Raw genomic sequence first — 14413 nt, forward strand, 5'->3', positions numbered from 1 at the left:
AGTAATGGGGTAATCACTAGTATTATAGGGACCTAACAACCAGGTTTCATGATCCTCAGGAAAGAGTATCAAGTTTCAGATATGATTGCTGATGGTGGACAATGATTAGACACAAGAAGGTTGAACCATTCACTTGGTGACTCCAATCAAGTTTTAACTTGATCCAAAGACTCCATTGTCAAAGAATCTAGATTGCAGAACACTCATGTCGACTCCACTACATGCTAATCATGTTGCTTGCTAAACAAGATGACAGGGTATGTGGCAAACCCTGTCTCTATTGAAGGTTTCGAGGAATATTGGGATAATTTTGATGATGATCAAATTGATGATGCTTTCTCGTATTTTTTGCATATTTATCTAAAGAAATGAAAACGTAGCTCTCAATCCAAGACTATATTTTTAGCAGAGTTTGCTGAACAAATTGAGAAGGATCTTCAAGCCTTAGAAGTTCAAATTCAGGGCCACAATTTACAATGTCAAAATCATTTCTTTGAGAACCTTTGTCAGCCAAAACAAGAAATGGTAGTGTTGCATTTTGATATTGAGGTTAAGGATTGTTTTTAGAATAGGTTTGATGACTCACAACTGAAAGTGTATGATGATAAAGAAATCATATATAAACTACCCAAGCATGACGATAAATTTGTAGAATACTAAGAAAATCAAACAACAATTCATGTCTTTCATGATCCCATAGTTGTCTATATGGAGGAATTGTTCACTACAAAGTTCCAATTATGTTTATGTGGTGAAGATCAAGCTTACAATTAGTTTCCAGTGCCCTTATCGGCTCTAGTTTTGATTCTTCATAAACACAGTCAAGGATCCCAGGTATTGGATCAACTTTTTGATTGGTTATATTGGATGTTTTTGTTGGCATTATGAGTTAGGTGTTGTCCTTGATGGAAACCTACTTGATGAATGGAAACCTTCTTGATAATTTGTCTCTTGATGAAAATCTACTTGTTAAAGGAATAAATAGGATGTATTTACAGATGTGACAAAGTGTTTTGAAAATTGCATGGCAGTTCAAAGGTAGAGGAATGATAAAGTTGGTAATTCAAGAACTATACGCGAGTTCGTCAAGGCCAAGTCGTGTATACAAGTCGAGTTTAAACAAGCAAAGGCGCATATAGTTTTCACATCATTGTATTCTAAATGCCAAGGGTACTTACCATGGTATTGCCCTGTGGTATTGAGCCCAACAATGGTTGTTTTGATCCCATCTAATAAAACCATTGGCTAGAGTATGGTTTTGACCTATGGTATTGTTAAAGGATAAACATAATAAGGAGGTGAAGATCAAAGTGCTAAGTGTGCATGTAAAAGGGTTTTTGATGAATACTCAATCTGAAGTATATTTGCATTGTAAGGGCCATAGTTGACACATAGATCTAAAATAATTATGCACCAATGAATACAATGATGGATCAGGATCATGAGACCTGAAATGACTTTCCATTGTATGATATTCTCATGGATTGAATAGATTTAAGTATTGATGCATGTTTTTATCTCTAAATATTATGATCTAGGTCTTTTTGAAGTTCTGAAGGGTTGCACAATTTTAGGTCAAAATTTGCAGATCTATACGCAGGTTGGTCTTAGTAAAGTCGTGTATACATGCGGGTTGACTTCTTCAAAGTCACATATATAAAGGAGGGGTTTCTGCTCATAAATGATTGATCAACCAGATCAATGCTATTGTATCTCTGTTGTATGTCCATGATGTCCTCATGTTGATCTGGGTTGAGTGATAATGTCTGAAGTAGAACTGATTGAATGATGAAGTTCAATTTGGTTACATGTTGATTAGTTGAAAAGATTAATGATGTTGCTAACTGTATGAGGGTTTTATAAGCTAACAGAGTATTTCAGAATATCTCTGGTCAACTATGTGTCTAATTCAGAATTACAAGTTTTCAATTTTCAGTATATTAAGATTTGTACGCAGGTTGCTCTACAGAAAAGCGTGTATACACGTGGGTTGCCTTAAGTGAAGTAGTGTATACATTTTTTCATATGAATGATCAGGGTTGCAGTTGACTATGTGTGTTGTTGCAATATTTTGGGTTCAATACTGTGTTCTTGTTACAATGATCTCACTGTTCTGTTTGAGTTAAGTTGATGTTTGCTTCAATTGGTCTACAAGTTGTGATGTATTAAAGCAGGTGGATCCACTGTGGTCCACAGATGTTACTGAGGGTCCACAGATATTCTTGCCAGTAGTAGTTGGTAATCAGACTAGGGGGTTGGAGCTCCCTTCCAATAGGAGCTAGAGAACGAGTGAAGGTTGTAGCCTTCAATAGGCGGGTGTCTGTGTACTAGTATGAGTCTACCCCAGTACAAGAATGTAAGAAGTTTTTGATATTAATAAGTTTGAACATTGGGACGACAACAACGGTGGTTTTCTCCCACATTGGGTTTCCACCTTAAATATTGGTGTTCATGTGCGTTGCTTATGTCTGATACTTTATTCTGTTCGTACTACACTTGCTTACTGCTTATCAAATGCCTAATAAATCTCTTACATTCTGGTTTAAGTTTAACAGATAAAGAATTAGATGTTTTACAAGTTTACTAGGCATACACTAGTTTATTTTACAACAATCACGTATGTACGTGAGTTGGGTTCAGTAAAGTCGCATATACATTTCAGAAAATAAAAATTTTATTGTGAGTTTTTAAAACACTGATTCACATCCCGCCCCTCTCAGTATTTTTCCCAACAATTGGTATCAGAGCAGGTCCTTCAAAAGAAGCTTGATCGCTTGAAGATCTCCCAAGATGAGAAATCAAGATGGAATGGCATCTTTCAGACCACCACTCTTCAACGAAAATAATTTAATTTATTGGAAGACAAGAACCAGGTCCTATCTTCAGTCCCTTGGAGAAAATGTTTGGGCAATTGTGGAAGGAGGTTACCAATATCCAGCCATAGTTCCCACAGATGCAACAGAAAAGAAGACGTATGAAACCAATGCCAAAGCTGTCAATGCATTATTGGGAATTCTGACAGAATCATAGTTTGTCAAAGTTATGCAGTTTAACACAACATAAGAAATATGGGATGGAATCATTCAAAGCTATGAAGGTGATACCAAGGTAAAAAGTGCTAAACTCCAGAATCTCAGAATTCAATATGAAACTCTCAGAATGCATAATGTTGAAAGTATTACTAGTTCCTTTCTTCGTATAGATGAGATTGTAAATCACATGAAAATTAGGGTGAAGAAATAAAGGACACCACTTTAGTAGAGAAAATCTTAAGATCTCTAACTCCTAAATTTGAGTCAAAAGTGTCTGCCATTGAAGAGAAGCAGGATCTGTAGACTCTTACTGTTGTTCAATTTCAAGGGATCCTGACTGCTTTTGAAATGAGAAAATGAGTTTCCTCAGAAGTTAGAGAAGTTGCATTTAAAGCATCTGCAAAAGGAAAAGAAAATGAAGAACAAAAGGAATAAGATATATATCAGAAGAAGGTGAGGTGAACTTCGTAAAGAAACTTCAACTGGGCACCAAAAGGTTCAAAGGTAATTTTACCTTCAAATGTTTTTCTTGTGGTAGAGTTGGTCATTATGCTACCAAATGTCATCATAGAGACAATCATGACAAAGGGAAGGATACTGCTAAAGGTAATAGGAGACAGTTTGACAATAAAATAAGTTACTATACTCATGAAGATAGTGATGGCTTGTCAAATAATGAAGAAGACGAATCTAATCAAGATCTTAAATTACTCATGGATTTTGAGAAAAATACTAATGAGTCTAATGATAAATTTGTGGATGCTTTAGAGGAAAAAGATTTCTTTGAAGAAATTACGCAACTCAAAATTTACTTGGAAGAAAACAAAGTAGTCATAGATACATTAAAGCATCAACTCATAGAAAAGGAAAAGCATAATGAGAAGTTAGAATGTGAAGTAGTAAGTCTAAGAAAGGAACTTGAGAAAATAAAAACTATGAATCTTAGATTTGCTAAAGGATCTGAAACCTTAGATGAAATTATCAAGGTACAACACTCTCCTCTTATGAAGACAGGTCTTGGATACACTAGAGAAACATCTCAAACAGAAAAGTCTTCAGCCACCACCAAAAGCTATCTAAATGCAGCAAAAACCAATCAACAAAGCTTCAGTAATGCAACAAAAACCAATTAGCAAAGCTTCAGTAATGCAGCAAAAACCAATCAGCAAAGCTTCAGTCCTTAGCAAAAGAATAAAGGCATTCCACAGGTAAATCATGTTCACTCCAATCCAAGGATGAACAACAACAAAAGCACCAATCAAAAGGTAAACAACACCAGAAGATTCTATGATCACATAAATTTCTTCTTTAATGGACAATGTTTCTCATGTCATAATTTTGGTCATAAGGCTGCTCAATGTGTTGCATACAAAACCATCATGACTAGAGAAGCAAGAAAACAAAGGAATGAGACAAGAGTCAAGAAGAACACTTATAATAACTTATCACCTCTTATAGATGAAATTGAATGCTCATTTTGCAATAACTTTGGACATGAAGAATCTAAATGTAGGAGAAAATTACAGCCAACATCTCAAAAGGAGAAAATATCAACAAATTCTAAGGTATGGAAAAGGAAGGAGTTACAATCTGAAAGTTGTGGCATAACATTGTTTGCAAAAGGACAAGAAAATCAATGGTACATTGATAGCGGATGCTCAAAACACATGATAGGTGATAAAGATAAACTTATTTCATACAATGCTTTAGAGAAAGAAAAGAATGTCACTTTTGGAAATGACTCACTTGTTGTCATTAAGGGTAAAGGTTCTGTTTTTATAAAAGAAAAGGTTAAAGTTGGTAATGTTATGTATGTTGATGGATTAAAGCATAACTTGTTGAGTGTTAGCCAAATGTGTGACCAAGGAAATGAGGTGGTATTCCGATCAAAAGAATGTGTGGTTCGTGAACTTGACATAGGAAAGACCATAATAAAAGGAACAAGAACCCCGAGCAATCTGTATATATTGAAAGGTGGCCAAGAAAAATGTTACCTAGGCAAGGTAGAGGAAAACTGGTTATGGCACAAAAGGTTGGGACATCTAAGCTTCTCTCAAATAAGCAAATCAAGCAGGCTCAAAGTTGTTCGTGATCTACCCAACATCACTGTACCAGAAAGTACCATATGTAAGTCATGTCAATTCGAAAGAAAACCAAAGTTCAATTCAATGCCAAAGAAGGATCAACAAGTAAGCCTCTTGAACTTATACATACTGATTTGTGTGGACTAGTAAGGAAAAAGTCACCTCGTGGAGAACAATACTATATCTTATTCATTGATGACTTTTCTAGAATGTGTTGGAATGTTTTATTGAAACAAAAAGATGAAGCATTTGATAAATTTAAAGTCCTCAAAGAACTACTTTAAAATGAATTAGATCTAAAAATCAAATGTCTAAGATCCGACCGAGGAGCATAATACATATCAGATGAATTCTTTGATTTCTGTGAACAACATGGCATAAAAATACAATTTTTTGTAGCTAAAACTCCTCAACAAAATGGCATGGCAAAAAGAATGAATAAAATTGTTCAACAAATGGCTCGTGCTATGCTTGATGAGTCTGGAACTCTTGACACCTTCTGGGGTGAAGCTACACATACTGCAATAAATATTCTCAACAAGGCTCATGTTCGTGTGAATAGTGATAAAACTTCGTATGAACTTTGGTATGGTAAGCCTCCCATTGTAAAGCATTTTAGAGTTTTTGGAAGAAAATGTTTCATAAAAAATAATGATGAAAAACTTGGTAAGTTTGAAGCTAGAGCAGATGAAGGAATACTTCTTGGTTACTCATCTAGAAGCAAAGGATACAAATGTTACAATAAGAGACTTCGGAAAATTGTTGAATGCATTGATGTTGTGATTGATGAAGCATGCACAAGTCCCAAAAAGGTAACATCAACAAAAGAGGATGATGATGATGAATGCTTTCCCACATCAAATCGCAATGATATAGAAGAAGAAACTAATGAAGCAGCAGAAGAAGACACATCAGACAAAGAAAAGGCTCCATCCAGGTATGTTCAAAAGAATCATCCAGAAACTCAAATTCTAGGAGAAAAGGAATCTGGGGTACAAACAAGAAGAACCCTTGTAGGATCTTCTAGTTATCTAGCTTTATTATCCACCATTGAACCACAAAATGTAAATCAAGCTAGTAAAGATGAATGTTGGGTTAAGGCCATGAATGAAGAACTTGATCAAATTGAAAAGAATGATACTTGCGAATTGGTTCCAAGGCCTCATGATAAAAATGTTATCGGCACAAAATGGATATTCAAAAATAAGTTGAATGAAATGGAGAGGTCATTAGGAAAAAAGATAGACTTGTTTGTAAAGGTTTTGCTCGACAAGAAGGTATAGACTTTGAAGAAACATTTGCACCAGTAGGCAGACTTGAAGCCATAAGAATGTTTCTTGCATTTTCAAGTTTTCAAAATTTCTAAGTTTATCAAATGGATGTAAAATCTGCTTTCCTTAATGGAGAGCTAGAAGAAGAAGTATATATTGAACAACCAGAAGGATTCATTTTGGGGAATGATGAAAACCTTGTATGAAAACTCAAAAAGGCTTTATATGGGCTAAAAAAAGCTCCGCGGGCATGGTATTCTCATCTTGAAAAATATCTTCAACGACATGGTTTCACAAAAGGATCCGCAGACAACAACTTGTAAACAAAAATTGAGGGTGATAAATTGCTAATTATTGTTTTTAATGTTGATGACATCATCTTTGGCAGTAATGAAGATCTATGAGTCAAAACTTTGCTTCTGTTATGCAGCAAGAATTTGAAATGTCTTTACTTAGGGAACTAACCTATTTTCTTGGTCTACAAGTGCACCAAGCAAAAGATGGCATCTTTCTCTCACAAAAAAAATATCTCAAGCAGATTTTGAAGAAGTATGGGATGCAAGATTGCAAACATGTATGTACTCCCATGATGACAAGATGTAGCCTCAGTTCTAATGATGATTCTCCCGTAGTAAACCAACCAAAGTACAAGTCTATGATTGGAAGTTTGCTTTATCTAACAGGTACCGGACTAGATATCATGCATGAAATTGGGATAGTTGGACATTTCCAAGCCAATCCAAAGGAATCACATCTTCAGGTGGTAAAGATAATATTCAAATATCTACAAGGAACCCAAGACTTTAGTCTATGGTATCCTAAATATGCATATCTTACCCTTCATGCATACACAGATGTGGATTGGGCTGGAAATGTTGATGATCAGAAAAGCACTAATGGAAGTGAAATTTACATGGGGCCCCAATTGGTATCTTGATTCAGCAAGAAACAAATTTCCATATCCTTATCTACAATGGAAGTAGAATATGTGGCTATTGCATCTTATTGCACACAACTTTTCTGGATGATGCAAACATTACAAGATATACAAATCAAATGTTCTCCACCCATCTCCATCCTATGTGATAATACAAGTGCTATTAGTATTTCGAAAAATCTTGTTATGCACTCCAAGACCAAGCATATTCCTATTAAGTATCACTTTCTATGAGAACAAGTGCTTGAGAAAAAGGTTAAATTGGAGTATGTTCCCTCCAAAGAACAAGTTGTTGATATATTTACTAAACCTCTTCCCAGAGAAGCATTTGAATATCTCAAACAGAAATTGGGAGTTGTCTCTGCCTCATTTTGTTGTTAATCCAGTCTACTCAGTCTACATGTGAAAATTCAGAAGGTTTCTTTCTATACGTGGGTTTCATGAAGTATAGTCACGTATATACGTGAGTTTCTTTGCAGACAGTCGCGTATGTTTTTCTCTAATAGAAAAACAATGGGACATACTCAAGATCAACCTCTAACATGCTACTAACAGCTATGATTTGATTTTTCTTGGTTTGGTGTTGATGGGTACAACTTGCTGATACGGTATTGAGTTATGTTTTTCTCATTGATATTTATATGAATGATGAAGATGCTTTGATGAATGAGTTGTTGACAATGAATATGTAGCACAGGTTCAAGGGGGGCATTAGCCTTGCAAAATATAATGCATTGTTGGCATTATGGTTGTTGAATTATGCTACTATTAAGATCTTTTGGTCTCAATTATTAATGTAATATCTGCCAATTGATGTAAAGGTCATGTAGAGACCTATGTTGTAATACTTATCATATTCAATCATGTACGCACTTTTAAGGTCATGTCAAATTTGTAATCCCACATGTTTGAGTGGTAGTGTCAAAAATGTAATCCCACTTGGTTGGGTGGTTGAGTCAAATATGCAAACCCACTGTGATTGGGTAATTGGTGTAAGTTTTTGGTGATAGGACTAGTTCTATGAGTCATAAAGTCATGTACTTCATTGTACATCCATCAGAGATTTCGGCATGTGCTCAGGGGGAGCATGATCAGAGAACTCAACACGTGCTTAGGGGGAGCATGGTTAGTATTCATATTCAGAAGTTCAGATATGGAAGTCTTCATTCATCATTGGTCAGCCCTTTTCCCTTGATGTCAAAGGGGGAGAGTAGCTTGGTGTTTGGGTTGGTATTTGGAGAGTAGCTTGGCTTGATGTATTTACAGGTTGTGGTGACCAAACACCAAAGTGGTTATCATCAAGTCCAAAGCAGGATATAGTTGGCATTATGAATTAGGTGTTGTGCTTGATGGAAACCTACTTAATGAATGGAAACCTTCTTGATAAGTTGTCTCTTGATGAAAATATACTTGTTAAAGGAATAAACAGGATGTATTTACATATGTGAGAGAGTGTTTTGAAAAATGCATGGCAATTCAGAGGCAAAGGAATGATAAAGTTTGAATTTCAAGAACTAAACGCGAATTCGTCAAGGCCAAGTCGTGTATACACACGAGTTTAAACAAGCAAATGCGCATATAGTTTTCACACCATGGTATTCTGAATACCAAGGGTACTTACCATGGTATTTCCCTATGGTATTGAGCCCAACAACAATTATTTTGATCCCGTCTAAGAAAACCATCAGCTAGAGTATGGTTTTGACCTGTGGTATTGAAAAAGGCTAAACTATATAAGGAGGTGAAGATCAAAGTGCTAAGTGTGCATGTAAAAGGGTTTTTGATGAATACTTCAATCTCGAGTATATTTGCATTGTAAGGGCCATAGTTGACACATAGATATGAAATAATTATGCATTGATCAATACAATGATGGATCAGGATCATGAGACCTGAAATGACTTTCCATTGTATGATATGCTCACGGATTGACTAGATCTAAATATTGATGCGCGTTTTTATATCTGAATATTATGATATGGGTCTTTCTAAAGTTATGAAGATCTACGCAATTTTAGGTCATAATTTTCAGATCTATACGCATGTTGGTCTCAATGAATTCATGTGTACGCACAAGTTCACTTCTTCAAAGTCACGTATATAAAGGATGGGCTTTTTCTCCATAAATGACTGATCAAACAAATCAGTGCTGTTGTATCTCTATTGTCTGTCAATGATGTCCTCATGTTGATCTAGGTTGAGTGATAATGTCTGTGTTATGAAACCAGCTCACAAAAAGATAGAAAAGATAGATGAATGCCTTATAAATCAGCCTCTTCGAGGGGGCTACCTCCTTTACATTACACAAATGAACAATTCTTGGATGATACAAATGACAAGACCTCCTTTCTATATATAGCAGTCTAAGGGGTCATAATATAATCAGAGTTGACATAACAATAATAATGTAAGGGCACAATAATAACAATATGGGGACTACATGGGCAATTTTAGGTCAAAATTTGCAGATCTATACGCAAGTTGGTCTCGGTGAAGTCACGTGTACGCACAGTTTCGCTTCTTCAAAGTCACGTATATAAAAGAGGGGTTTTTTTCTCACAAATGATTGATCAAACAGATCAGTGCTGTTGTATCTCTATTGCCTGTCAATGATGTCCTCATGTTGATCTGGGTTGAGTGATAATGTCTGTGTTATGAAACCAGCTCACCAAAAGATAGAAAAGATAGATGAACGCCTTAGAAATAAGCCTCTTTGAGGAGGCAACCTCCTTTACATTACACAAATGAACAATTCTTGGATGATACAAATGACAAGACCTCCTTTCTATATATAGCAGTCTAAGGGGTCATAATATAATCAAAGCCGACATAACAATAATAATGTAAGGGCACAATAATAACAATAGTGGGATTCTATGGGGCACAATAATAACAATATGGGGACTACATGGGAAAAACAATATAATAAGGGGGTTGTATTAATAACAATAAGGGTTACACTAGTAGTATAGGGACCTAACAATAATTAAACAAATTTAGTCTTTCATTTTCTTTAAACAACATAGATCAGAATAACATATGGAAAACAAAGATACAAAAAGTTTACAAAAAGAAAAACATTGCCAGTTTTCCTAATACAAGAATCCTAGAATAGATTTATGTATTAAAGAAATGATCACTTTCAGCTCAGTGAACAACTTTACATCAATAACATGCTTTCTCCATCCAAGTTCCAACATTTGTACTTCGATTTATGAGTAATTATGCAAAATTATCAAAAAACATATTGAGTGAAAACCTCAAGATCTTTTACAAAATATCATAAACTGTTTGTAAACATAGAACAAAAATATATATAACTAAAGCTGTTGTAATGATCTAGCACTATTTTTGAGGTCTATTGTTGATGACTCAACCTGAAGAAGTGTTGCCCTACTGTTAGGGTAAAAATGGTCTTACTCAAGTAATTCACACAATTCGCCCCATCTTTTTTCACTTGGAGTGGAGAATTTTACTAACTTTATGAAAGTTTAATCCACATCAGTATATTGTTGAAAAGTAGGTTTCACGACAACTAAGTGTTTGATCTCATGTTTGATAGACAGATCAAAATCCAAAGCTTCCATGAAAACTTTTCCTCTGATGCTTCGTTTAATGCCAGCAAACTTTGATTTATCCCTTGCTATGAGGTACAATTGTTGGTGATACTCTTCTAAACTAATTAGCTTGTCTCCAATTCCTATTAATCCATGCAGTCCCTTCTAATTAAGCACATTAAATTTCTTGTGAATGAACGTTGGACTCCATATTATGACATTTATTCTCCAATTGCAGCATAAGGTTCCTTTTTGTAAGGACCTTCCTCACTTCCAAAATTGTCTCTGTCCTATCCGCAATTTCTAATTATTATAATTCTTCCCTTGTTTTAGAATTCAGAAGTCTGATTAAAGCAGTAGCTTCACGAGGCTTCTACCCTAAATTTTCTTTTACTTTTTCAACAACCTCTTTGTATTAATTCTTCCTGCTCAAAGATTCTGAATTGAGGGCCATGTTTAAGTAATGACCTCATTGATTTCTATCCATATACTCTCTTTAGCCAATTCCAATGTTTGTTCCATTACTGATTCACTTTGCAATTGCTCAATCTTCTGTGTTAACCTATGTGTTTTCTGCACTTTTGCCAGGTACACATTATCAATCTTCATCTTTTGCTCCTGAAGGTTATTTAACTGTTGTTACAGGGAAAAGTGTCTATTTAGAACTGCTCTATCCCACTAAGGTGTGACAGCTGCCTTAGAAACAAACAGAGAAAAACTACTTTTGTTTTTCCTTTATGAAGTATAGATAGAGAGGAACAGAAAGACCAACCTCTGTCTTGCGCTAATCCTTCAATTCAATCCCTCTCTTCTTTGATAGTCCCCAGCTACCTGCTCCCTTACACGCCCAGCTTCACAAAGTACCTGTAAGATCACAGAAGCATAGCACTATACAAAGACATGGATCTATAATCATAAACAATTTAGGATCAGATGTAAATTGACCATACAAATGTAATAAGCATCAATGATACAAAAGCATGGAGGAAAACTCAAATAGTTTTTATTGATAAACAAGAAAAGATCCAGGAGGAGTTACAACCAGTGGTTCCGACCCAGCATCAACCTCCCAGCAAAGAAGCCCCTCTTCACCTCAAACAAAGCTTAGATCACCCAACAATCTGATGTTTGTCTCTAGAAACCAACAGCAATTCCTTACAATATGCAAAATTCCAGCCCCTGGATCTCTGGGATGAGGGATCCATATATAGATATCTGTAAGGGGAATGAGTCAGCTTGTGTTTGATTAGTGTCTTCTCTCTGACAGTTCTTGCTTCCACTTGGAGACTGAGGGCCTCTTACTCATCCTTGGTCGAATTCAGTGAGGCAAGTGTCACAGGAGAAGATTCTGGAAGCTTCCATTGCCTCTCCACCTCGCGGAATGACACTGCCATTTGTCATTTCTCGCCCATCGCACCCCACAGAAGGGACTTTTGAAATGCAACGCACCCTCACAGTGTATTTAGGTGAGATGCAACGCACCTAGCCAGTGGAGCAGCTGCAATGATCCTGTTTTGACCAATTCTGAGTAGTTTCTCATGGAGAACTTCTGGGAGAAGCTGTAATCTGTTGACCTTGTTCCTTTAGGGGTTAGAACAACACTTTTAGGGACTTAGGAGCCCTTGGTTTATGGACATTTCATGCTTGGGGTTGCAGGGCACAAAAATGTCTATAACAGTTGCCCCCTAAAGTATGAGGCCGTTAACCTTTTGGTGTCGGGTGAAATGCTTTATTATGAGGATCCGAAGTTCTTTCAATGCTGGGAGGAGACCTATAATAAGATACAATACAATACATTATCTTCATAATATTCTCGTGATCTAGCTGAGGCGGGCATTCCCATGCTCAGCTTTATAAATTCATCTTCATGTACATAGGACAGACAATCGTCTGAGTGTAGACTGATGATTCTGGTAGAGCCATCATCCTTTTGATAGGATGATTATCTGTGCTGCAATGATGTACATTTAATGTCCTTATTTCCCTGAATATATATCGCAGCCCGGATGGATGAAACTAGATCCGGGGTCTTCAATCTCGTCCGATCTTCACTCGAAGTACAAGTCGATCCATGTGAGAAATGTTCTGAAGTCGAACATGGAAAGACATCGCTTGATTACCAGTCAATGATGTAAACTGTTAACAAGTGCGAGAGGAATCACCGATAATGATAATTACCCTCAAGGTACTGCAGTACAATTCACGTGGTGTGAATAAAGGACTTGGCATTGAACACCACGCAAAATCTTTCGGTCGAAGGCCATTGATGTAAACCTGTCGCCAGAAGTGAGAAACTTGCCATTGAGGCATGCAAGCTTCAAAGTACTGAATGGGGTGTTCCTAGATCAACTTCTTGGATAATGAGCTGATGTCGACAAGAAGTGATCCGTCACAAGAGGGCCTTAATGAATCCCACATCAATGACACGGAACGGAGCAAATGATTTTAATGGAGGTGAAAACGATCTTGTGATATAAGGTTCAGGGTGGCGGTCATGAAAGAATGGAGTGTAATTTATGGTAGTGGGTGAGACACAAGTGGACTCTCTGAATGAATTCTCTTGAACATATCGGCGACACTGATGTGATGGATCGGTGGCATTAACCCCAAATGTGGATGGTATGGCGTGACCATGGTGATGTGACCGGTGAATGAAACAACCCAACCCGACTCGGACACGGAGTGGAAGTGTCATGTTCAAGAGCGACTTGCTACCAACAAAGTTTCTTTGAGTTTTCTTCCCAATTTTTCCCCAATCCTTGCTGACTAGTACCTCTTTATTTTTGTCAAGCTTGAGGAGGATAACATATGCTTGTTCTATAATTTTCCCTTCGGGCAAACCCATCGCTATGTTTTAACAAGCCTAGCGATAGTGAAACTCGTTCTCATCTATAGACAAGTTTGTCGCTATTAATCTTTTTAACGAGTTTAACGACAAAGATAACTCGGTCCTTTTCAATTTTAGAGAGTCTGAAAAGGAACGTAAAGGTAACTCCAAAATTCCTTTTTCGTCATCTAATCCCTTAAGTCCGAAAAAGTATAAAACAATACAGAAGGGATGAATTTTCGATACTTTTAACGAGCCGAACAAAACAAGCGCTCGATCTTTTTGTGTAATAATCCCTCAGGTCCAAAAAGATTAAAATCTAGAGGAGGGATAGCACTTCCTGTCCCTTTAACGAGCTGGAGAGGCCAATGGCTCGGCAATCTTTTCATATTTTACGAGTCAGTTGAAAAGAGCTTAAAGGAGACTCGTCTTTTGAGGAACGAGTGATAAAACGGGTAGCAGCTGATTCCAGGTAAGGTTTGGAATTTTCCAATCACGGCAGTGTCACAAGGATGGCTAGTGAAATCACTCTTCGCAGTTGTTCCTCAAAATGGGTAAACAATCAAATGGAGGTGAATGATCGGCCAATGAAAAAGTGGAGGTGACGGTGCAAACACGACCAAGGCTTTAATGGCTGAAGTACTACATTCACGACGGTTATTTACCGGGGAATAGTTCATTTTTTAACGAGCTTAAACGCGGGGG

This window comes from Pinus tabuliformis, chromosome X, assembly GCF_031772625.1.
Source record: "Pinus tabuliformis cultivar Carrire ecotype Pingquan chromosome X, CPIR1, whole genome shotgun sequence".
In the NCBI taxonomy this organism is placed as follows: Eukaryota; Viridiplantae; Streptophyta; class Pinopsida; order Pinales; family Pinaceae; genus Pinus; species Pinus tabuliformis.